The 23,616-nt window shown below is 38.6% G+C and overlaps 1 long non-coding RNA gene across 1 annotated transcript in view; it reads left to right on the top strand.

Annotated features, from left to right (window-relative positions):
* LOC114045651 overlaps positions 1–23,029 on the top strand; it is a 95,038-nt gene extending 72,009 nt beyond the window's left edge. Inside the window, exons 6-7 of the long non-coding RNA XR_003569413.1 lie at positions 15,582–15,749; positions 22,905–23,029. This is a non-coding gene — a long non-coding RNA (uncharacterized LOC114045651). The remainder of the gene's footprint in view (positions 1–15,581; positions 15,750–22,904) is intronic.
* Positions 23,030–23,616: the final 587 nt, after the last annotated feature.

A 23,616-nucleotide genomic window follows, 5' to 3' on the forward strand; every position in this document is an offset into this window, starting at 1 on the left:
AGAAAGAAAGAAAGAAAGAAAGAAAGAAAGAAAGAAAGAAAGAAAGAGAAGGAAAGAAGGAAGGAAGGAAGGAAAGAAAAGGAAAGGAAGGAAAAGAAAAAACCATAAAGAACTCATAATAGCGCATAAGTAATCAAGACAATTTTTTTTCTCTTTCCCTTGAGTCTCAAACTTTCCTGGGTCTCTGTCATTCTACCTCATAGAAGAACTCTACGCTTTGGAGCTTGGAAGGGGAAACAATCTTAGTGTAATTAGAGGGACAAACTCTCCCCTCTCCTCCAACCTTCTGGTGAGTCTCACTTTCATCCTAAGGACTCTGTAGGCATCCAGACTTGTGGTTGTACTTGGATGTCTTGGACCTCTCCCAGAAAGGCAAACTACTTGCAAACTACTTCCTTGCTTCCCATAAAATCTGCACTGTCCAAATAACACAAAGAAATAGGGGAGGGCAAAGTTCAGGGCCTCTGCTCCAAAGTACTGTAACTTAACCTTTCCTGCTGCAACTCTTTCTTCAGAAGCGTATATATATAATCCTGTTCTCTCTCCAAGAGTAGGTCACTACCAAGGAACTTACACCCCTTCTTCCTCTAGAAGATTGGGTCCCAGGGCTCTTGAACTTGGGGTTGCTATCTAGGAGACCCTGGGACTTGCATTTCCCAGTAAATCCTACCTTTTCTTGGTAGAATGCAGATTCTGGGTCCACTCTGCCCTCAAACTCTACTATTCTGTATCTAGGAGCTTGGGGTTCAGGAATTCCTGTAGTTCCCTCTCTATTGCTGCCATATTGTCAAGAGCACACATTCCTCTGCTACTGCTTGTCCAGGAATTCAGGGTCTAAGAACTCTCCTTTCAGCTGCCTGGATGACAGCATTGTACCTCTGTCCCAAGATAGACATGACCAGCTCCCAGGAGGTAACCCTCTCCCTCCCCCAGATTTACTGTTACCTCTGCTGCACCTTTCTTCTAATAGAGAAAAAAAGCCCCCAAAAAGAGGTTTTTTTCCCTTAAAAAGGACAAAAATGGTAAAAGGCAAAATCTTGAACAAAGACTTTTTTATAGGTTAACAGAATGAAGCAGCTCTCCCTGCAATAGTCTGTACATAGCAGTTCAAGTCAACCTTTTCATCCCTGTTAACTCCACACTGAGCTGAGAATAGGTCAGCTGAACATGTCCCAACACATAGGGAGAGGTAATCAATGTCCCAAAGATTCACTACCCTCTGAACTCATTAAGCTGATCAGAAACTCTCCTAATCAACTCCTTACAAATATAAATCAAGTGACTAAAATGGCCAGGACCTTTGACCCAGAGATTGCACTACCAGGTATATACCCCAAAGTCATTGATAAGAAAAAGTCCCATATACACCAAAATATTTATTAAAGCATATTTTCTGGTAGCAAAGAACTAGAAATAAAGTAGATGCCTATTAACTGGGAAATGGCTAAACAAAGTGTGGTACATGAATACAGTAAGATATTACTTTGCTACAAGAAACAGTAAATATGATGACTATAAAGAATCATGGAAAGACAACATGGACTGATGTAGAATTGATTAAGCAGAGCCAAGAAAACAATATATACAATAACTACAACAATGTAAAAGGAAAGAATCATAAAACAAGAAAAGTGAATATTACAAAATCACAAAGAATAAGCACAGCTCCAAAGAAGAGATATGAGAAGACACATCCCCCCACTCTTTTGTAGAAGTGGGCAGTGTATGAGTGAGGAAAATTGCACATATTTTCAGATTTTTTTCAATGCATTAATAAGTTTTGCTGACTTTTTTCCTTTCTTGAAAAAAGTATTCCTTATTATGTGGGATAGCTCTTTAGGAGAGAGGAGGGGATGAGATATAAGAGGAGATGTAGGGTTACCTAGAAAACAAAGGTTATCAATAAAAATTTATTTAAAATAAAAGATTAAAGGCTGTGACAAATATTAATTCAGAGGAAAGATAGTAACTCTCACGTCTGTCCTTTCATAGAAAGGTCGATTGCTACAGGTGCTGGATGTTGTTTATGCTATCCAACATGGTCACTCTATGAGCTGGTTTTGCTTAACTGGTTTTCTTTGTAACAAGGGAAGCATCTATGGTGGTGATGGTGGCAGTGGTGATATTGGGAAGTGTCTTGTACATAAAATAAGAAGTATTGATGATTTTTTTTTTAGGCAATTGGGGTTAAGTGACTTGCCCAGGGTCACACAGCTAGTTAAGTGTCAAGTGTTTGGTCTGAGGCCTGATTTGAACTCAGGTCCTCCTGACTTCTGGGCTGGTGCTCTATCCTGTGCCACCTAGCTGCCCGTGATGATTTTTTTTTGTAAATAGTTTGTCCCCTAAGAGGATGTGGAGAAGTAACCAGTGGGGAGAAACAGGTGGTGGGAGCAAAGAACAATGGCTTAATTTGTGGAGAATCCCAGCATGGGAGTCCTCATGTTAGATCTGTCGGTAACCCTCAGAAACTATTGTTATGTAACCTTGTGGGACTCAGAGCTATTAAAATTTTCTTGTCATAAAATTCCCTTGAATGAAACTTCTTTCTCCAATCCAATTAGTATTTATAAAGTGCCCACTATGTGCGAAGTACTCCACTAGGTGCTAAGGACACAAAAAAATGTTTCTTCATTCAAGGAGATTACAATCTCAGTGGGGTTGCTATAAATACACACACCCACACACACACACACACACACACACACACACACGATAATTTACAAAGGATGAGAGCAGTACTAGCAGGGTAGGGTAAGACTTTCTTAAGAAGTGGCCACTAACAGCTAGGTGGCACAGTGGATAGAGCTCTGGCCTTGGAGTCAGGAGGACCTGAGTTCAAATCCGGTCTCAGACACTTGACACTTAGTAGCTGTGTAACCTTAGGCAAGTTACTTAACCCTGATTGCCTCACCAAAAAGCAAAGCAAAAAAAAAAAGTGACCCTAAATTGAAACTTGAAGGGAGAAGGAATTCCAAGAGGTAGAGCTAAGGATAGGGAGCATTCTAGCCATGGGAGACAGTATGCCAAGGTACTGAGGTGCATAGGATAGGGCAGGGGTTCTTAGCCTGGAACCTATGACATCCATGAGAAATGAGAAACCGATGAGAAAAAAAATATCACCTTCATTTTCAGTGACCTCTGAATTTAGCATTTCCTTACATGATGAATGGAGGCAACAAGTATTATCCAGAGAAGGTGTCCCTAGGGTTCCCCAGATTGCCATACAGCTTTACCATGATACCCCAAAAAAATTTAAGAACCCCTGGGATACATTGTGGCTGGCACTCTTGCAAGTGGTGAGTTGGTGTCAGCCTATTAGACTGCCTAATAAAGAGATTTTTCACAAGATATTTCTGGGTGGACATTCAGGCTAAGAGAATTTGACCCTTCCTCACCTTCCCCATCACACACCAAAAAAGTAACTTGGACTCTACTCACCATTGGCATCTCTGACACCAAGGTTACATATATGTATATTTAAATCTTCATGTATATATTCCTATTGAGAGAACCCAAATAGCAGCATGTCAGTTGAACACGTTCTTTACAGCCAGAATTACCTGTCGAGTATAGTTTGGAAGAGCTCAGCAGATGGTATTCTAGATGAGAGATGTCAGCACAGCCTCCAGCCCACATGGGCCGTGAAGGCAGTAATGGGTTTTGAACTTCTCTCTATCTCTAGTGAATGACAGTTCTTTGAAAAGGTAGTTATTTTGTTGGCTCTTTCAATGATTCTATCCACTTGTGGAGAGATGTGTGTCTCTGCCCCATGTGGATGTTCAGATATTAGATCTGAATCTGAATAGATGTCAGATCATTGGAATTTGACACAATGACAGTAGATAATGCTAAAAGAAGTAGATGCTTGGTCTGATTCTATTATACCTTAACCTCCCTACTCCTACATTTTTTTTTTAAGACAAAGGGTCCAGATCTTACAGGTGATTCAGCTATTTCCAAGTGTGAGTTAAAACTAAGTGGAATCTCTGAGGGTCCCAAATCTGAGACATATTTTGGTGGGTGAGGAAATAAATACTGAGAAATAGTGCCATATTATCTTTCAAATTTATTTTTAGGGGGGGAATTTTTAACTAAATGAAAAATAGAGATGATCAAAAGAAGATAAACTAGACAACTTTGATAACAGAAAGTTAAAGTGCTTTGCACAAATAAAATCAATACAACCAAGGTAAAAAGGAAAACTGTCCATTAGGAAAGAATATTTGTATCAAATATCTTGTGTATGTCTGATAATCAAAATATGCAGGAAACAGAAATAAATATATAAGATCAAGAGCCATTCCCCAATAGTTAACTAGTTAAAGGATATAAATGATTTTCAGAAGAAGAAATGTTAATGATCAAAAACCTAATGAAAGAATTCTTTATATCACTAATAATAAAAGAAATAGAAATTAAAATCAAAGAAATAAAAATAAACAACTCTGTTTTGCCTCACAAACATTAAATTAGGACATTTAACAAAAGGTGAAAATGATAAACTTTGTAGTGAATGTGGGAAGACAGGCATACTAATGCACTATTGGTGGGACAGTGAATTGGTCCGATTGTTTTTGGAAATGATTTGGAACTATACTAGAAAAATGACTAAACTGCACCTAACCTTATACTCAACAATATTACACACCTAAGGGGGTCGAAGACAGAAAAACACATCAATGCAAAAATAATCATAGCACCACTTTTTAAAACTAGTAACAATAAAACTAAAAACAAAGGAAGTATCCACCCATGGAGGAATGGTTGAATGAATTGTGGCATGTAAATGCAATTGTATAGTACTGTGGCATAAGAAGCAACGAATATGAAGAATTCAGAGAAACTTGGGAAGACTTATCTGAAATAGGGCAGCTAGGTGGCACAGCAAATTGAGTGCTGACCCTGGAGTCAGACGGACTAGAATTCAAATCTGGCCTCAGGTGGGCAAGTCACTTACTCCTGTTTGCCTCCATTTTATCATCTATAAAATGAGCAGAAGAAAACTGCAAATTACTCCAATATCTTTGCTAAGAAAACCCCATGGGGCCATGAAGAATCAGATATGACTGAAAAATGACTCAACCACAAAAAAGTGAATTAAGCAGGACCAAGAAAGCAATATACACAATAACTACAATAATGTAAAAAAAAAAAATAACACTGAAAGACATCAGAATTCAGATCAATGTAATGAAGTTTGAGTCCAAAAGACTGGTAATGAAATACACCTCCCTCCTCAAATCAGAGAGGTGGTGGATAACAGGTGTGGTATGAGACATGCTATCAGACGTGGTCAATGTGTCTGTTTATTTTCCTAAACTGTACTTCTTTATTGCAAGTGAGTAATCTATTTAGGGGTGGTGGTATTTGTAACAGCATTGTGGAGAAATGTACTAATAAAACATTTAAAAAAATAGTTGCTTGGCTAATAGCTTTAGTAAGCGAGACCAATTAACTCTTTTAAACTATTAAAGCATAGAAGCATGATACATTAGAGAAGACACTTACTGTTTTAGTCTATATAGATACTATCTACACAGCATAATACTGCAGTTCTGTTTGCTATGGATTGTGCAATAGAGAGCCATGTTACTGCTCATGCGAATGTGGCCAGCTGGAGCAGATGCCAAGGCTACTCATGAGCTGGCAATGAGTGAGGTTAGAAGTGATTCTGAAACAGTTACTAGAGAAAAGGTGAAGGTTAGAAAGAGGGAAAGGGGGGAAGGAGGGAGGAGGAGAGGGAGAGGGAGACAGAGAGAGTCAGAGACAGATAAAGAGACACAGAGATATGGACAGAGACAGAGATAGAGAAAAAGAGAAACAGAAAGAGGCAGACAAAGACAGAGACAGAGTCAGAGAGTGAGAAAGAGAAGGAGAGAGGAAGGGAGAGAGGGAAGGAGGGGAGACAGAGAGAGAGAGAGAGAGAGAGAGAGAGAGAGAGAGAGAGAGAGAGAGAGAGAAAGTGGAGAGAAAAACCCCAAATAGACAGGAGTTATAGAAGAGGTGAGACAAAGTGAGTGCAGATCTGACTAAGGCCCAGGATAGGTGCTGGAGTGATGAAGTGATAAGAGGTAAGGGGAGAGATAGAATACAGAAAATATTGGAAGTGAAATGAAAGGCAGAGAGCAAAAGAATATGAGGGCTACATGAAGGGGGATGTGGAGGGAATAGGAATTGAAAGGCAAAGGAGCTTGAAAAGGAATGGAAAATAGGTGAGAATCAGATGGGTCAAGAGAGTTACCAAATAATTGGAGGCAGAGGGAAGCAGAGGAGTTGAAAGCCAATATAGGAGTGATACGGGCTGTAGAATACCTTAACTGTAAAGGATTTTATAGATCTTCTAGTCCAATGCCCTCATTTTACAGGTGAAGAAACTGAGGCCCACAGAGGGACAGTGACTTGCCCAAGGTCACATGACTATGATGTGTCAGAGCCAGGTCTTCTGATTTTAAGCCCAGTGATCTTACCAGTTTACCACATTATCTCTCAGATAGAGGACAAAATATAGAGAGATACCATAGGTGACACATAGTGAAGACAGGAAGAGAAAAATGAAAAAGGGAATGTGCAGACATGGCAAGAAGACAGAAAACAAATGGGGGGAAGGAAGGCCAATGATCAGTGAAGGGAGTGGTAGAGGAAGAAATAAGACAAAGAGAGAGGTGGGGAAGACAAAGAGAGAGGAAAGAACACTAGTCAAGAAGCATTTAGTAAGCCCTTACTGCAGTAACAGGTTGGCTAATGGTACAAGACAACAGCATCAGCAAATGTACACTAAGTACCTAGCAAGGAGCTCAAGATCCAAAAATAAAATTCGCTGCTATCATTGGGCATGGACTGGGCTGGAGGGAATCTGTCAACCTCTCTCTCTCTTTTCTGTACCACCCATCTCTCTACAACTTGTCCTCACTACCTCTTGCCTCATTGGTATATAATACAAGGTGATGGTGATTGATGGGGGCATAGGAGATATACACAGAAAGTTCTTTATAAACATTTGAGGAGGTAAATAACACCAATAGCTGGAATGATAAGAGAAGGCTTCATGGGAAAGTGGCACCTGAAGTGAGTCAAAGGATAAGAAGAAGAGTGGAAACGATGGCCCAACAGCCTGAGTAAATGTGCAGTATCAGGAGATAGCATGTTGAGTTCAGGGAATAGCTAGTAGTCCAGTTTGGCTGGATGTTCTTTCACCACAAAGGTTTTGTGGTTTACCACTCACTTTGTAATTTACTATAACCACGACATTAAAGGGTGCTCTTTTGGCCTGAGTCAGCCATCAATTCAATTCAACAAACATTTACAAAGCACACACAGAGAGTTCTGTTGGGTCTTTGGGATACAAAAATGAACGAAGACATGGCTCCTACCCTTGTGTACCTTAAGATCTAGTCCAAGGAGAGAGAGAGGAGGTTGAGACAAATATATAAATAACTATAATACAAGTGATATATGTAATATGTAGCCTGAAACCATAGCCCTAGACTCTCACAGACTGGGTTCAATCTTGCAGATTTGTCATATAATCAAGGGAGTGGTTAGGGCACTTGTCTTTTTCCATTGCTCTAAGAGTCCTTTTCATATCTGGACCCACACAGAAACATACCAAGAGTTTAGTCCTGGGGGAGCTCAGCCATCACCAAGAGATCATTTTCCTCTCTCCCTCTCTCCCTCCTTTCCTCTCTCCTTCTCTCTCTCTCTGTCACTTTCTCTGTCTCTCTCTGTCTCTCTCTCTCTGTCTCTTTCTGTCTGTCTCTGTCTGTCTGTCTGTCTGTCTCTCCTCTCACAAAATGCCCCAAGGAAAATTAATTTAAGCTTAGGTTTGGCTCATGTCTAGGATATCCCCAAAACGGAGGAGTAAGGAGGTACTCAATGGTCATTGTGAATCAGAGTATAGCTATTTACTTTCTGCACATAAAAGATATGCCTACACAAGAGAATTGCAAGTTCACATTGACACAGACTTAAACAAATAGCAATAATAACTTTTAATTACTATTAGATTCTCCTGGGAGGGCAAATCCTAATATGTAGCATTTGAGGGAACTGCTGAACCAGCATTTCACATTTACCTTGGTTCTACACTGTTCATGCAAATTCCTCTAGGTCTGAGTCTTTTGGCAGTTGAGGACAGGAATCAGGCTGAACCTTTTGCTGATAGTCATCTTCTCTGATTCAGAAATTCCTCTTGCTGCATATTAGCTCTGACTGAGAGACCCAGAGTAGCCAGATCTCATGAATACAGAAAGTTGTGTGCAAGGCTGGAAATACCCATCTCAGAATTGCTGCTCAGTTACCTATATTCAGTAAAGCAACACAAAGCAGAAAAAGTCAGGCAGTGATCCAAAGGTACACTAACTATATACACTATATACATAATATGATATTCCATAAAGTGAGTCCAAACAGAATTGTATGAAAAATTCAAAAATTAATCAATCACTTATTATTAATGGGATTAGGAAAGGCTTCATAGTACCCCAGCTGGACAATGAAGAATAGGAAGAAGATTAACATGTGGCTGGGGGGCACATCAGCAGCTGGAGGGAAGAAAGGAGGGAGGGAGGATGAGAAGGAGGAAGGAAAGGAGAAAAAGAAGGCAGAAGGGAGGGAGGCAGTATACACAAAGGAACAGAGGTGAAAAATAGCAAGACGAAACCAGGAAGCAATGAGGAGTCCTGTTTGGTTGGAAGGTAGAGTTTGTGAGAGGAAGTAATATGTGATAAGTATGGAAAGATAAATTGGAACCAGATTGCATAAGGCCTTGAATATCAGGGCTAAGGAGTTTATTTTTTTTTCAGCTCACAATAAGGATTCACTGAACATTTTCGAGTAGAAGAATGACATGGCCAAATCTGTGAATTACTCTGATAGAAGTGTGAAGGATGGATTGGAGAAAGAGGAGACTGGTAAAAAGGCTATTAAAATGATCCAGATGAGAGATAATGAAGGCTGGACCTAGGGCAGCAGCAGTGAGAAAGGGACATATTTATTAAATACCAACAAGAGTTAGTGTATCCCTGAAGAATTCTTAATTTACACACAGGGAACTGTTTGTTCACTGGGATTTATAGATGTTTTGAGATCTGTTAGCTAAATGTGCTATATTAAGAAAAGATATTATTGTTGTCGTGCAGTTGTTATGCAACTTGGAAGGATAGCTCATATAGGTGGTCTGTCAGTACATAGATCTTGAACAGACACTGTGCAGAGACAATGAGCTGGGCCAAGAATTGAATAGAAAGAGGATTGGCTAGATTACCTTTGGGATACTATGTAATGCTTTTAATGATCCCAAGTTTCTCCCTAAAACAAAGGCTTATCTTTTTTTCCTTTTTTTTTTAAACAACATTCTTCCAGTAATGCTGTGTGGTTTTGAGTTATGAGATAACACAATCTCTGAAGAATTAAAGTTGCAGGTACCCAAACAGAAATGGAGAAGTTCATTGCAAATGGAAGTAGAGACCAATACATTTGCAAGCAAGAATTGCCCAAGAGTAACAGATAGAGATGTTATCAGAGAGAGGCAAAACTGGAAGGAAAGATGGCATAGCTACTTGCAAAGGATATCTATTGCTAGCCCACATATTCCATTAGTTTCTACACAATGTCAAGAGCTCTAGAGGAAAACCCCCAGCATCCTGGGTCAAAAGGAGAATTTATAGAAAGATATGGGCAAGAACATACAGGATTTGATGAGTTTCATTCTACATCATTGGAGTACCCACATTGATGAGATGACTAATCTTTCTTTTTAAAAATTATTTTTGTTATGTTTTTATTGTAGTGAATAGACTGCCGAAGATGAAGTCTCTGTCTTCTTTGCCACCCCACTGACTTATTTTCTAATGGAGATTGGGGGAATCAATCAAATTAATTCACTATAATTTAGTTTCTTTCTATAAAAACAAAAATAAAACCTACCTCAAGGGTGATAAATTTGCTTTTACATTGATTGTTGGAGAGGAGTTCTTAGAATATGATAACATTGTGCTGAAATACTTTGTCACATATATAAGAATGAACTTATTCGTTGCCCTTATCAGAAGCTGTAGATGAATCACTCAATTTGTATGAGGGGTTTCACAATATCCAGTATATTGGAAGATGAACCAATTGCTGTCTAATGTGTCCATTGCTCTAACCAACTCAAATTGATATGCTGCTTATAACAAAGGAAATTGCCATCTGTCACTTTGCTTCTATGAAGTACTGCTGGGGGCAGCTTGCCAATTTCAGTCAGAACTTTAGAACTAATGGTCTCTTGAGGCCATATGTACACAGTGTAATAATAGCAGGTTCTAGGCAGACCTTGTCTACTAGTTTCTGGAAGTGTTTTCCATCCATGAGATGAGCAGATGCCCCAGACTCTATTAAGAATTCTGTTTTCTTCACAAATCTGTACAGTAATATGGAGTCCTCCTATACTATTGATGTGATTTGTATATTGAAAATATGTCCCTTGTTATCCTCCTTCTCCTGAGGATTCCAGTCTCTGTTACATAGTGAATGGCCCTTCTTTGTTAGAGGGGAGTACCAGATGCCTCTTTGGGAAATTTGGCAGGTTGAAACTTTTGGTAAGTTTTTTTGCTCATTTGATGACTTCCCAATTTATGTAAAAAAGACGAAATGCTTCCTTTCATACACTGGGCACAGATCACATAGACGGAATGTCTGGGTACAGACTACTGTCTCTCCTTATGCAAAGACTAGTGGCATTTCTTTCCCTAGATGCAACACTGTTTTGCAGCATTCTGACTCAGTTTTCACGGGCATGATTTTCACTGTTTCTATAGTTCATAGTGTAGTTATCCATTAGACCTTTTCTATGTTTTGTTTTATTTTTTTTGTCCATACCTATGATTTTTTTGGTATAGATTTTGTTGATAATGGTCTCCAAACTTTTTTGATTATGCATGTCTATCAGTAAAAAAAAAATACTCCCCAATAGAAATATTTTTACTTATTTATAATTTGTATACATGTACTACTAAACTAATAATTAGGTACATTATAAAGCTTACACAAAATTGAAATTAAGAAAGGAGGAATTAAAAATCTGATAAAATATTGAAGATAATTTATGAGTGGTTAAAAAGCCCTTTTTGATCTTACTAAAATGTTACTATTAACGATGACATTTCTAGTAAAAGTAATGTGACTGAATAGGCTTCGTTAAAAAAATCTTACCTTGATACTTTGTGATGCAGCAACTTTAAGGTTCAGTTCTAAGTTCAATTTACTTCCCAATTCGACTGCCATAATTCACAAAGATACCCAAATACAAGTGAAGGAAGGGCATCATTAACTGCATTTACTAAATCACAATATTCACTTTTCAATCCCACCCACCAATTGTATTGTTGTTGAATTTCAGGTACTAGATGTCTGCCTTCCCTTATTCAATCAGTTGTTCTTGAAAACTAGTTGGAAGCTATTGCATTTTTGTATTTTTTAACACATGGGTTCAGAACCCACTGAAACTCTTTGTCTGGAAAATTCTTGAACCATTTAGACAATTCTGTTCCCAAGTTTTTAAGTGTGCATATTGAAAGTTTTTTTTTTTTTTAACAAGCTTCCCACTAGCATCATTCTTTACTACCCAAAGAAGAGGGCGTAAGTATCCAGGAGGAGAAGGTGGTCAATAATTCCAGGTGCTACAGAGAGGTAAAGAAAGATGAGGAATGAAAAAAGGCCATCAGACATGGCAATTAAGAGATTAATTGGGAACTTTGGAGAGAACATTAACAGTTAAGTGAGGAGTCAAGGATAATGAGGAAACTGAGAGCTTGAGATACTAGAAATATTGTGACACCCTTAAGGGAAATAAGAAAATTCAGAAGAGGGATTGGTTTGGGGGGCAAAGATAATTTAATGAGATTTACTATGAAGATATCAACATGTCCATGCCTTCTCATTCTCTGCTATTTACTCTTTCCTACTGAAAAATTGGAAGGAAATGTCTTAGCAGCCACTGCATCACGGTATGTTTAGAAATGCCTGTGGCAGCCACAGGTGATCTGGGGAGCAGGGTGTGGAGGGCCTAGAGGAATGGAGTAGGAAATTTTGTTTAGACAGCTGTTTCTGGTGCCTGGGTCTTGATTAAGTTATTATTGTCCTCAGAGGCTCATCCTCAGCACAGCCACAGGAAGCCGGTGGTGGGAGGGGGCAGAATAGGGGAATGTTGAGTTATAATGGTGGAGAGGCAGTGGTATGCTGATAAATGCTTAATGACCAGCTCTACAAGGAAAAAAAATATATGCAGGACACACTTTTTAAGTTTAGTCTTCATTATTAACATTTTCTCTATCACTTTCCTAAGTCTAGATAATCAACCAAATTACAAATCAAGCCTTGATATGTAGCATTTTCCAATTTCTGAGGTAAATGCTCACAATGAAAATTCAACAATGGCTGATCACTGAGGAGAGGTGTAGTTGTGTTAGAGACAAATTCACAAATGACTGTTTCTTAGAGGGTAGGATGTGACCCATCTTTCCACCCTCCAATTGGTTGATCACACACTCCTTAGAGTTAGGTCTGGGCCCTAATTTTGGAAAGCAATAATTTAGGAAAGGAAGTGATGGTCACAAAAAGCCATCGTAGCTTCAAGAAAAAACCATGCCCATTCAGTTCCAAAGGTCAACTCGTGAATGATATTTCCTAGGCAGCCTGATTTTAAAATCTAGCCTTCTATCCAGAGAAGGGAGATGTCCTGAGCAGCACCAATCTTGGAAGTTATCTATTGGAAGAATTAAAGTTTAAGAGTTCAAAGACCTGGTTCTCTAGACAAAGTAATAGAGTTGCCATATCCAATGGCCTTTCCACTCTTTGTCCTTCTTGATTTCTCTGTAGCATTTGGCATTGTTGACCAACATGAATTTTCATGACACTGCTCTCTCTTGGTTTTCCTTTGAAGGTAGGGATTGCTTTTTGCCTCTTTTCGTATCCCCAATGCTTAGCACAGTACATGGCAAGTAGTAGGCACTTAATAAATGTTTATTGAAGGAATACATGAATGGTCTGGACATTCCATCTTTGTTCCTTGCTGAATCATCTTCTTCAATTCTGTAATTGTGGATATAGACCATTGCTTTGTCTTGGGCCCCTTCTCTTTTCTCCATCTCTACGCATATGAATCCTAGATCTATATGTTCAGCCCTAGCATCTCTCCTGAGCTCCTGTACCACATAACTATGGTGATTTCCATGGGTGACCATGGAAGATTTCCCATTGGATGTTCAAAGCAGACCTATTACCTTTTCTCCCCAAACCCACTCAACTTCTTCACTTTCCCTGCTTCTGTCAAGGACACTACGATTCTTCTAGTTACTCGTTTGTAATACTGGAGTCATTTTGATTTCTTCACTCTTTCTCGTACCTTCCCTACTCAATCAGTTGCAAAATCAGTGCCTACACCACTGTAGTTCAGGTTTTTATCACCTCTCTCCTGAACTACTACTAAAACCACCTTTTGCTTCATCTCCTTTTGCTAACCTAGCTTCCTCTTAGCTTCCAAAGTATGCCACTCATCTGTTCAAACAGCTGCAGTGGCTGCCTATTATAGCCTCTAGGAGTCTTCAGATTGTTATTAAAAGCTCTTCATAATCTGGCTTTAACTTACCTTCTTCATTTTTAAAGTGTTTTAATGATTCTCTTTTTTAATATCACAGTTGTTTCCCCACTAACTTTCCCAATAGAAATCACTCCTGTAATAATATCTAGCATTTTTATAGTACTTTAAGGCTTGCAAACTGCTTTACAAATATTCTCTCCTCACAATAACCCTGGGAAGTAGGTGCTTTAATCCCCATTTTTACAGATGAGAAAACTGAGGCAAACAGGGTTAAGTGACTTGCCCAGGGTCACACAGTTAGTAAGTGACTGAGGATGGATTTGAACTTATATTTTCCTGATGTGTTCTGTCTAGCATTCTGTCTGCTTGCTATCCAGTTACCTCATTTCCACTTGATGGACATTCACTTTGTTTGCAGTTCAGTGCAAACTAAAAGTTCTAGCCTACCTTTCCAGAATTATTGCACATTACTACTCTTTAGATATTCTTCATTCCAGCCAAACTGATATACCAGCTTTTCCCCCAGCATAATATTACCTCTCCCATCTCTGTGTCTTTGCAGAGGTTGTGCTTCTTGCCTGGAATGTGCTTCATGTGATCCCTTTTGGATTTGTTTTTTGTTTGTTTTTTTTTTGTCAAAGATACTGGATTGGTTTGCCATTTCCTTCTCTAGCTCATTTTACAGATGAGAAAACTGAGGCAAACAGGGTTAAGTGACTTGCCCAGGGTCACACAGCTAGTAATGCCTGAAGTAGCATTTGAACTCAGAAAGATGAGTTTTTCTGACTCCAGGCCTGGCACTCTATCCACTGCGTCACAGTACATATTTTGCATTTACTTATATGTGTATACATTGTTTCCCCTGAGGGAAAGGACACTTCTTAAAAACAAGGACTGTTTTGCTTTTGGTTTTGTGTAACCAGAACCTAGTAGAGTGCCTGGCACTTAGAAGGCGACTGATGAATGCTTGTTGATTGATTAGTTGAATTAGATGGCCCCTAATATCCCTTCCAACTTTAAAATTCTTAGTAATGTGATTCTCCCTGCTATTTCCTCTTCTTTGGAGACGTAGTAATGGTGTGGGGTGTCGGGGTGAAGGAGGGAAGAGAGCAGTGTTGTGGAGATGGGGGGCGGGGTTTGGGGAGATAGGGAAAAGGAAAGGAGAAAGGGAAGGTTTTATTTCTTTTCCCTCTTTCACTAACCCCTCTCAGGAGTTCTTACAGGTCACACTGTGCAGGAAAAACCTGGAGGACAGAAAGGGGACATCACAGTGGAGTAGGTATACTCTCTGTCCTGAGAACGTCCTAAGTTGGCCCACCCTTGGAAGAGGAAACAATTGTTACCTAAATCCTTTGTTTATTCTTAGATTATTATATCTTTTTGCTGTTGTTCAGTCATTGTCATGTCTGACTCTTCAAGAACCCAGGGATCATCACACACCAGGCCATTTTATCCTTCACTATCTCTCAGAGTCCACCCAAGTTCACATTGGTCGTTTTCATGACGTTATCTAGCCAGCTCATCCTCTGACATACCCTTCTCCTTTTGCCTTCAATCTTTCCTAACATTAGGGTCTTTTCCAATCTTTAGTCCCATCTTCTCATTATGGGGCCAAAGTATTTAAGCTTTAGCATTAGTATTAGTATGTGTTCTTCCAGCGAATAGCCTGAATTAATTTCTCTAAGTATTGACTGATTTAATCTTCTTGCTGTCCAAGGGACTCTCAGAAGTCTTCTCTAGCACCACAATTCAAAAGTGTAGATTCTACAGCAGACTCACATACCAACATCTATGCTGTGAAATTTTTTACAAGTACATTTATCCCCCTCCCCCCTCCAGAATGTTTGTCTCTTTCTGTGACCTTGGGTAAACCTGCTTTAAAAGGTCATTGACAGCTTTCATTAGATAATGCCTAAAAGTGCTTTAAGCTCGTGTATATAAATGGACACAAGAATACATCCATTTTTCCCTGAAGTTTGACATCAGTTTCCTCTCAATTATTCAGGTTTGGAAGACCCAGTTGTGGGATTATGCTTCTCCCTCCTGCTGCCTGCTTTTTATACTTTTTGCAGCTCATTAACACCTCTACCAAAGTAGGGCTGGAGAAAGGAAAAGAGATGAATCTTCAATCAGGGCATTTTACTCCTTGTTAGCCACTCGGGAAAGGATTTTGGTGGGTAATATTTAGTATGTAGTGTCAATTATATTCAACTTTTAATTATTAAGGGTCTGGTTACCTAAATTTATGGATTGCTTGGGGGAAGGAATCTCCTTTCTAGTCATTTGCCACTGAGGGAGGGAATCTGCTGTTCATTACATCTCCTATGTTTTAGGCCTGCCACCTAAGGAAAGGGAAGGAAAAAGAATAAAACTCAAATAGTCATTTCTGATTGGTGAATGGAATGGGGTAGAAATTATTGGCTGACAAGGAGAATTAGTTGCTGAAGGAGGAATAATGGGGGCCTGGAATGAAGGAAATCACCAGAATATCTTTGTATTCCTGACTACTGGAAAGGAGAGAACGAGCATAATCAGATAAGCAGCTAAGATTATAGGAGAATGATTTTCAAAGAGGGGACAAGCATGGGGACTAGATCTATGATTTCATTGGCATAAGGAGCTTCTAGTGAGAAAATTCCCTTTACCAATTTACTTCAGCTTCTTTTTCTACCACATTGAGACTTACCCAAGAGTGGAATTTGAACCCTAGGTCTTCTTGGATTTCAGGCCAGCTCCCTATCCACTCACTATGCTATGTGCTATACAGAAGGAGAAATGGTTCAATGAACTCAGAGAAAAGGGAGGTATGATCCCATAGCCTAAAATTCTGCAGGGAAAGTTGATTCAGGCTAGATGGAATAGGGGAGAAATTCTAGTGACAAAAATACAAATGATTCTGGTGAGGAAGGAAGAATATAGGGTGTGGGGGCAGCTAAGTGGCGCAGTAGATAGAGCACCAGCCCTGGATTCAGGAGGACCTGAGTTCAAATTCAGTCTCAGACATATAATACTTACTAGCTGTGTGACCCTGGGCAAGTCACTTAATCCCATTGCCTAACCAAAAAAAAAAAAAGAATATAGGGTGTGGTTATGGGGGGGTCAAGAAAAACTGTCTAAAGAAACCAATGTAGATGCCCAGGGAACTCATTAATTCTGCCACTTTCCATGTGTATAACCTTGGGCAACTTACTTGAGTTCTTGCTCTGACATATAGTAAGGTGGTCCTTTAAAAACACTTCTTTAATGGAATTAAATATTGGATTCAATAATCAATAAATATGTATTAAGCACATACTATGTGCTACGCACTGTGCTAAGCCCTGGAGAAAGGAAGGAAGGAAGGAAGGAAGGAAGGAAGAAAGAAAGAAAGAAAGAAAGGAAGGAAGGAAGGAAGGAAGGAAGGAAGGAAGGAAGGAAGAAAGGCTCTTAAAGAGCTTACAATCTAATGAGGAAAGACAATACAAAAAAGGAAGCTGAAAAGGCAAGGGGACCAGGGGGATCTTGGAGTAGAGGCAGGATGTTTACAGAGCTATTGATGTAAAATGAAACATTATTTGAAATTTTCTGAAAGGAAGGTTTTGGGAGGAGTTTGTTGCTCTTCCTCCAGTCCTCCAGTCACAGGGGAGAGGCAACCTTGAAGGTGCTGCTAAGGATGATGAGATTTCAGGTTATGAGCTTATCCTGGAAGATACTCCTGCAAGTGGAACTGAAACCCAGAGCAACTGATAGAAAAGGGAATATGATTCGTAAGCTGCTCTCAATGATCTTTGCAAAATCCAGGGAACTGGAAAAGTGCTATAGGATTTGGAGGGCAAATAGATTGTTGTTTATCTTGACTTCAATTGCTAGCAAAATTCTAGAATTTGTTATTAAAAGAATAGATTATGAACATTTGAAAAGAGCAACAGTGATCCCATAGCCAGGATCCTGTGACCACATCCATTAATCACAAAGGGGTCATGCCATGCTAATTTTATTTCTGCTTTAACAGGATTATTAGACTGACAGATATCTGGAATGTTATAGACATAGTTTATACTTGTATTTCAGAAATAATATAATAATAGTACCTCCCATTTAATATTCACCAAGCTTTACCTAGTGGGTCAAAAGTAAAATAATCCCATTTGATCCTCATAGCAACCCTATAAGGTTGGTGTTATTATCATTCTTTTTAAGTTAAAAAATTATTTTTCAATTAACAAGCATTTGTTTTGTCTTCTTCTTCCCTCCTCCCCCCACTTGAGGAGAGAAAAAGAAAAAACAAAATCCTTATAACAGATATACATAGTCAAGCTAAATAAATTCCTACATCAGCCCTGTCCAAAAACAACTGTTTCATTGTGTATCATGAGTCCATCACCTCTCTGTTAGGAGGCAAGTGGCATGCTTTATCACTAGTCCTCTGGAATTATGGTTGGTCATTGCATTTGTAAGAGTATTTAGGTCTATTGTTATTTTCATATGTAATAACATAAGTTTATTGAATGCCCATTGGGAAGAAAAAATATCCAGCGCTTTATCTCTTAAAAAATACTGGTTATCAGGTGAAATTTTTACACCTACCTCCAGGGAAGCTTCCAATCTTACTACAGTGTCTTATGTTACCAACTTACTTCGACTGTAAGCTTTATGAAGATCGGGACCTGTCTTTCTCAGTATAACACCTAGCAGAGTCATAACCAAGGAGAAACTTGATAAATGTTTTTTGATGACAATAATGTAGAAGGAAGGAGCAAATAGTATCAGTTACATTTCAAAGATGAAAAAGGCAGAAGTATATTCCCAACCTAATTTGTGGGTTCAGTACAATGCTAATCAAAATATCAATAGGTTATTTCATAGAATTGGATTAAAAGAATAACAAAATGTATATGGGAAGAAAAGACTGGCAAAAATCAAGAGGAGCCATAAAAAAAGAAGACTAGTGAAGGGAATTAGTGTTGCCAGTTCACAAAATGTATTACAAAACCCTAATTATTTTGTTTTTTTCAATGTTTAGCACTCAAAAAGAAAATTGAATTAGATCAGTAGAGAAACCAGAAACAGCATCTAAAGTACGTAAGAAGTTAGTTTTTGATAAAGCCATGCTTTAAAAAACATTAGTGAATGAAATTACTATTTATGAAAAACTTATGGGGGAAATGGCAATATGGTTAAAATGGGTTTTAATATATACTTCATGCCCTAAACACTGACTAAATTTGTTATGTAATATCTATTTTTTAAACTCCCCAAAATATAGAGAAATCAAAAGATATTGATCAAAATTGCAAAGATAATTAAGAGGTAGCTAGGTGGCTCAATGAATAGAGCAGTGGACCTGGAGTCGGGAAGACCTGAGTTCAGATCTGGTCTCAGACACTTATTGTGTGACTCTGAGCAAGTCACTAGCCTCCATCTGCCTCAGTTTCCTTGTCTGTAAAATGGGGATAATAATAACACCTACCTACCTGGGTTGTCGTGGGGATAAAAAGACATCATATTTGTAAAGTACTTTGCAAACCTTAAAGCATCACATAAATGCTGTCTTTTATTACTATTATTATTATTTTAATGTCTGCACATTATTGAAGTTTATTTCTTTAAGTGGCAATGTAATTTTGATGAAAATCTTTCTGAAATTGCTTGTACAATCTCCTCAGGGTCATCTTTATGAATATCCATTATTGTATAGCATTGTTATTTTTTAATTTATTATTAAAGGAACTGGAACTACAACTGAGGCCTCCTGACTCCTAGGACAAAAGCCTTTTCGTTTAGATTAAACTGTCTTCAGTAAACAGAGTCTGATCCAATATGTCACTATTTCCCATGGTACAACTATCCCTTTGTTGGATGATCAGCAAGGAAGATGATATTCCTACTGCACTCTGCCCTCATCAGATCACATCTAGAGTATTATGTTCAGTTTTTTTAATGTCTTTTTTAAATTTAGTATTTTATTTTCCCCAATTGCATGTAAAAACAATTTTTAACATTTGTTTTTAAAACTCTGAGTTCCAAATTCTCTCCCTTCCTCCCACCCCACCCTCCCGCCCATTGAGAAGGCAAGCAATTCAATATAGGTTATACATGTGTAGTCATGCAAAACATATCCATAATAGTCATGTTGTGAAAGAAAACATAGACAAAAAAAACCTGAAGAAAAATAGAGTAAAAAAAAAAGTATGCTTCAATCTATAGTCAGACACCATCAGTTCTTCCTCTGTGTATGGATAGCATTTTTCATAAGTCCTTCAGAGTGTCTTGGATTGCTGTATTGCAAGAATAGCTAAGTCATTCACAGCTGATCATCTTAAAATATTACTGTTACTTTGTACACAGTACGTCCCATTTTGCATCAGCTCATGCAAGTCTTTGTGGGTTTTTCTGAGGGCATACTGCTAATCACTTCTTACAGTACAATAGTATCCCGTCTATTACGTTCAGTTTAGGGAGCCACACTTTGGGAAGGACATTAAAAAGCTAGGGGCATGTAGCAAAGGGCAGTGATGATGGTAGAGAACTTCAGTGTCATGCAATATGGGATTCAGATCAAGAAACCAGGGGTGTTTAGCAAGGAGAAAAGAAAACTTAATGGTTATATGAAAGCAGTTTTCAATTATTTGAAAGGTTGTCATGTGAAAAAGGAATTTGACCTTGCTCTGCTTGGTCCTAAATTTAGGGCAGAACTAGGAACATTAAGTGGAGGTTCCATAGAGTCTGATTTCAACTCCATGTAAAGAATGACTTCCTAACAATTAGATATCCAGAAGATGGCCAATGGAACTTGGGAGGGGAAGCAAAGATATGACCAATTCTAGTGACTGCAGTCAATGTTCGGAATGTCAGTTCCAAGTGGCAAAAGGAAAAGCCATATCAGAGACTAGCTGAAGGGCACTTTATGGGACATGTAAATACTTGAAGGAGAGTGACTGTACAGCCTCCATTTAAGTAGATGCTAATCATTCCCCAGAATTCAAAACTGCCAAGTCCTATTAGACTGGCTGGGAAGGAAGGGAGAAGGGAGAGAGTATCTATTTAATTCAGACATTGCAGCATATATTTATAACACACAACACAAAACAGAGGGCAGATTTTTTTTAACAAAGAAGACAGTGGAAATGAGCATTAGAAAGCAATTGAAACATGGTACATGTATTAGTGAAAGAAATATTATAAGACATGAATTTATAATAGAATGGCTGAATCAATTTGATACAATTTGTGATAGTAACACTCTCCCTTCCCCTAAAAAAGGAAACAACAACACACATACTATATCTAATATCTATCCTAATGTTGCAGTGCAGCTTTTTATGATATTGGAAACAAAGTAGGTGCTCATTGACTGGGGAAATGGGTGAACAAAATATGATGTACTAACCTAACAGAATATAATTATGCGGTACAAAATGACATGAGCAGCTGGATGGCACAGTGGATAAAGTGCTGGGCCTAGAGTCAGGAAGATTCTTCTTCATGAGTTCAAATCCCTCCTCAGACACTAGCTGTATGACTAGCTGTCACTTAACACAGTCACTTAATCCTGTTTGCCTCAGTTTCCTCATCAGTTAAATGAGCTGGAGAAGGAAATGGCAAACCACTTCAGTATCTTTGCTAAGAAAATCCCAAGTGGGTCATAAAGAGTCAGACATGACTGAAAAATGACTGAACAAAATGAAATGACACATACGAGAAATTCAGGAGATACTGGAAGATTGTGTCAACTGTTGCAGAGTAAAATAAGCTGAACCAGATGAACAATATACATGCTATGACCTCAATAAAATAAATGAAAAGCTCAGCCAAAGAAACCAAACTCTAAGTAGTTGACAAACCAGTATATTCCTGGAGAACAGATAATGAAGCATGCTTCCCTCTTCTTGTCAGGGAAGTTGATAACTACAGAGGTGTAGTGGCATATACACAGCCCAGTCACTGTACCGGATGGTTTTTTCTTCACTTCTTTGTAAAAAGGAAAGGGTGACAGACAGAAAAGGAAGGAGGAGAGTATTTCCAGAAAAGACTGATAGGAAAACAAAAGGCATTGACAAAAACTAACTTTAAAAAAATAAATAAAGCATCAGTATGATTTAGAAAAAAGAACATTGGATGTATAGCCATAGGATGACAGATTTAAAGGTTAGGGGGAAAGGAATCTCAAATCAACCTTTTCTTTTTTTGCGAGGCAATTGGGGTTAAGTGACTTGCCCAGGGTCATACAGCTAGTAAGTGTCAAGTGTCTGAGGCCACATTTTAACTCAGGTCCTCCTGATTCCAAGGCCAGAGCTCTATCCACTGTGCAATCTAGCTGCCCCTTTTCTTTTTCTTTTTTGAATAGACAAGGAAATGATAAAAGATGTGGCAAAATTGGAACACTAATGCATTGTTGGAGAGCAATTTGGAACTATTCCCAAAGGTCTATAAAACTATGCATACCCTTTGACCCAGCAATACCAATTTTAGGTCTGTATTCCAAAGAGATCATAAAAACGGGAAAAGGACCCACATGTACAGAAATATTTATAGCAGCTATTTTTTGTGGTGGTCAAGAACTGGAAATTGAGAGGATGCCCATCAATTGGGGAATAGCTGAGCAAACTGTAGAATATAAATGTAATGGAATACTATTGTGCTTTAGAAAGGATGTGCAGGTAGACTTCAGAAAAACTTGGAAAGACTTGTATGAACTGATGCTAAGTGAAATGAGCAGAACCTCGAGAACACTGTACACAGAAACAGCCAGATTGTGCAATGACTGAGTTTGATAGACTGGGCTCTTCTCAATGCAAGGATCTAAGACAACTCCAAAAGACTCAAGATGGAAAAAGCTATCCACATCCAGAGAAAGAACTATGGAGTCTGAATGCAGATGGAAGCATACCATTTGCTCTCATTTTCTTTTGTTGTTTTGTTTTGATTCTTTTTTTCTTGTGGTTCCTCCCATTGGTTCTAATTCTTCTTTACATCATAACTAATGTGAAAAAATGCTTAATATGAATATATAAATAGAGCCTATATCAGATTGCATGCTGTCTTGGGGAGGGGGAGAGGAAAGGGAGGGGGAGAAAATTTGAAACTCAAAATCTTATGGAAGTGAATGTTGAAAACTGAAAATTAAGAAATAAATTGTTTAATTATTTTTTTAAATAGACAAGAAAAGTAAGAGACTAGTTTATCCAAGGTACAGGTAGCAGACAGTGCCTTTGCCTCCACATCCCCTGACACGAACACGAAGTCTCTTTCCAATATGCAAAAGTTCCCTTGTCTGTACAATGAAATTTAAATTTTAATATCCTAAAACAGATAAGAATGAATAATTTTTTATTTCGCTCTTTTTCAGGTGTGCAAAATTGTAGGAAAATGTGGCAAACACTGACACATGCGCCAAGAACTGAGTTGTTCACCATCAGGTTGTTGTTGTTCAGTCATATCCCACTCTTGGTGACCCCATTTGGGGTTTCCTTGGCAAAGATGCTGGAGTGGTTTGCCATTTTCTTCTCCAGCTAATTTTACAGATGAGCAACTGAGGTAAATAGGGTTAAGTGACTTGCCCAAGGTCACACAGCTAATAAGTATCTGAGGCCGGATTTGAACTCAGGTCTTTCTGACTCCAGGCCCAGGACTGTGCCACCCCAGCTGCCTTCATCATCAAGATGACTTTCAAATTTCAACTAAAGCAATATTGTACAGCAAGGAGAGAATACATCCATAAGTAAAGTATTCTTTATATGCTGAAGGAATGTTGCTGCAAAGATGGTACCAAATGATGTTGAAGTGCCTGAAAAAATAAATACCCTAGACCTTAAGGAGGTCAATGACAGAAATGTCCTACTTATACCAAAATATGCAGAGCCTCTTTTGTTGTAGCAAATAACTGGAAACAAAAATGGGTGTCTATCTACTGGGAAATAGTTAGACAAATTTGTAGTGTCTGATCATAATGGAATATTATTACTCCTTAATAAATGACAAATTTGAGGAATTCAGATATAATAGGGGAAGGGGGTGTGTGTGTGTGTGTGTGTGTGTGTGTGTGTGTGTGTGTGTGTGTG

Source organism: Vombatus ursinus, unplaced genomic scaffold (assembly GCF_900497805.2).
Source record: "Vombatus ursinus unplaced genomic scaffold, bare-nosed wombat genome assembly UNPS02014779.1, whole genome shotgun sequence".
Classification (NCBI taxonomy): Eukaryota; Metazoa; Chordata; class Mammalia; order Diprotodontia; family Vombatidae; genus Vombatus; species Vombatus ursinus.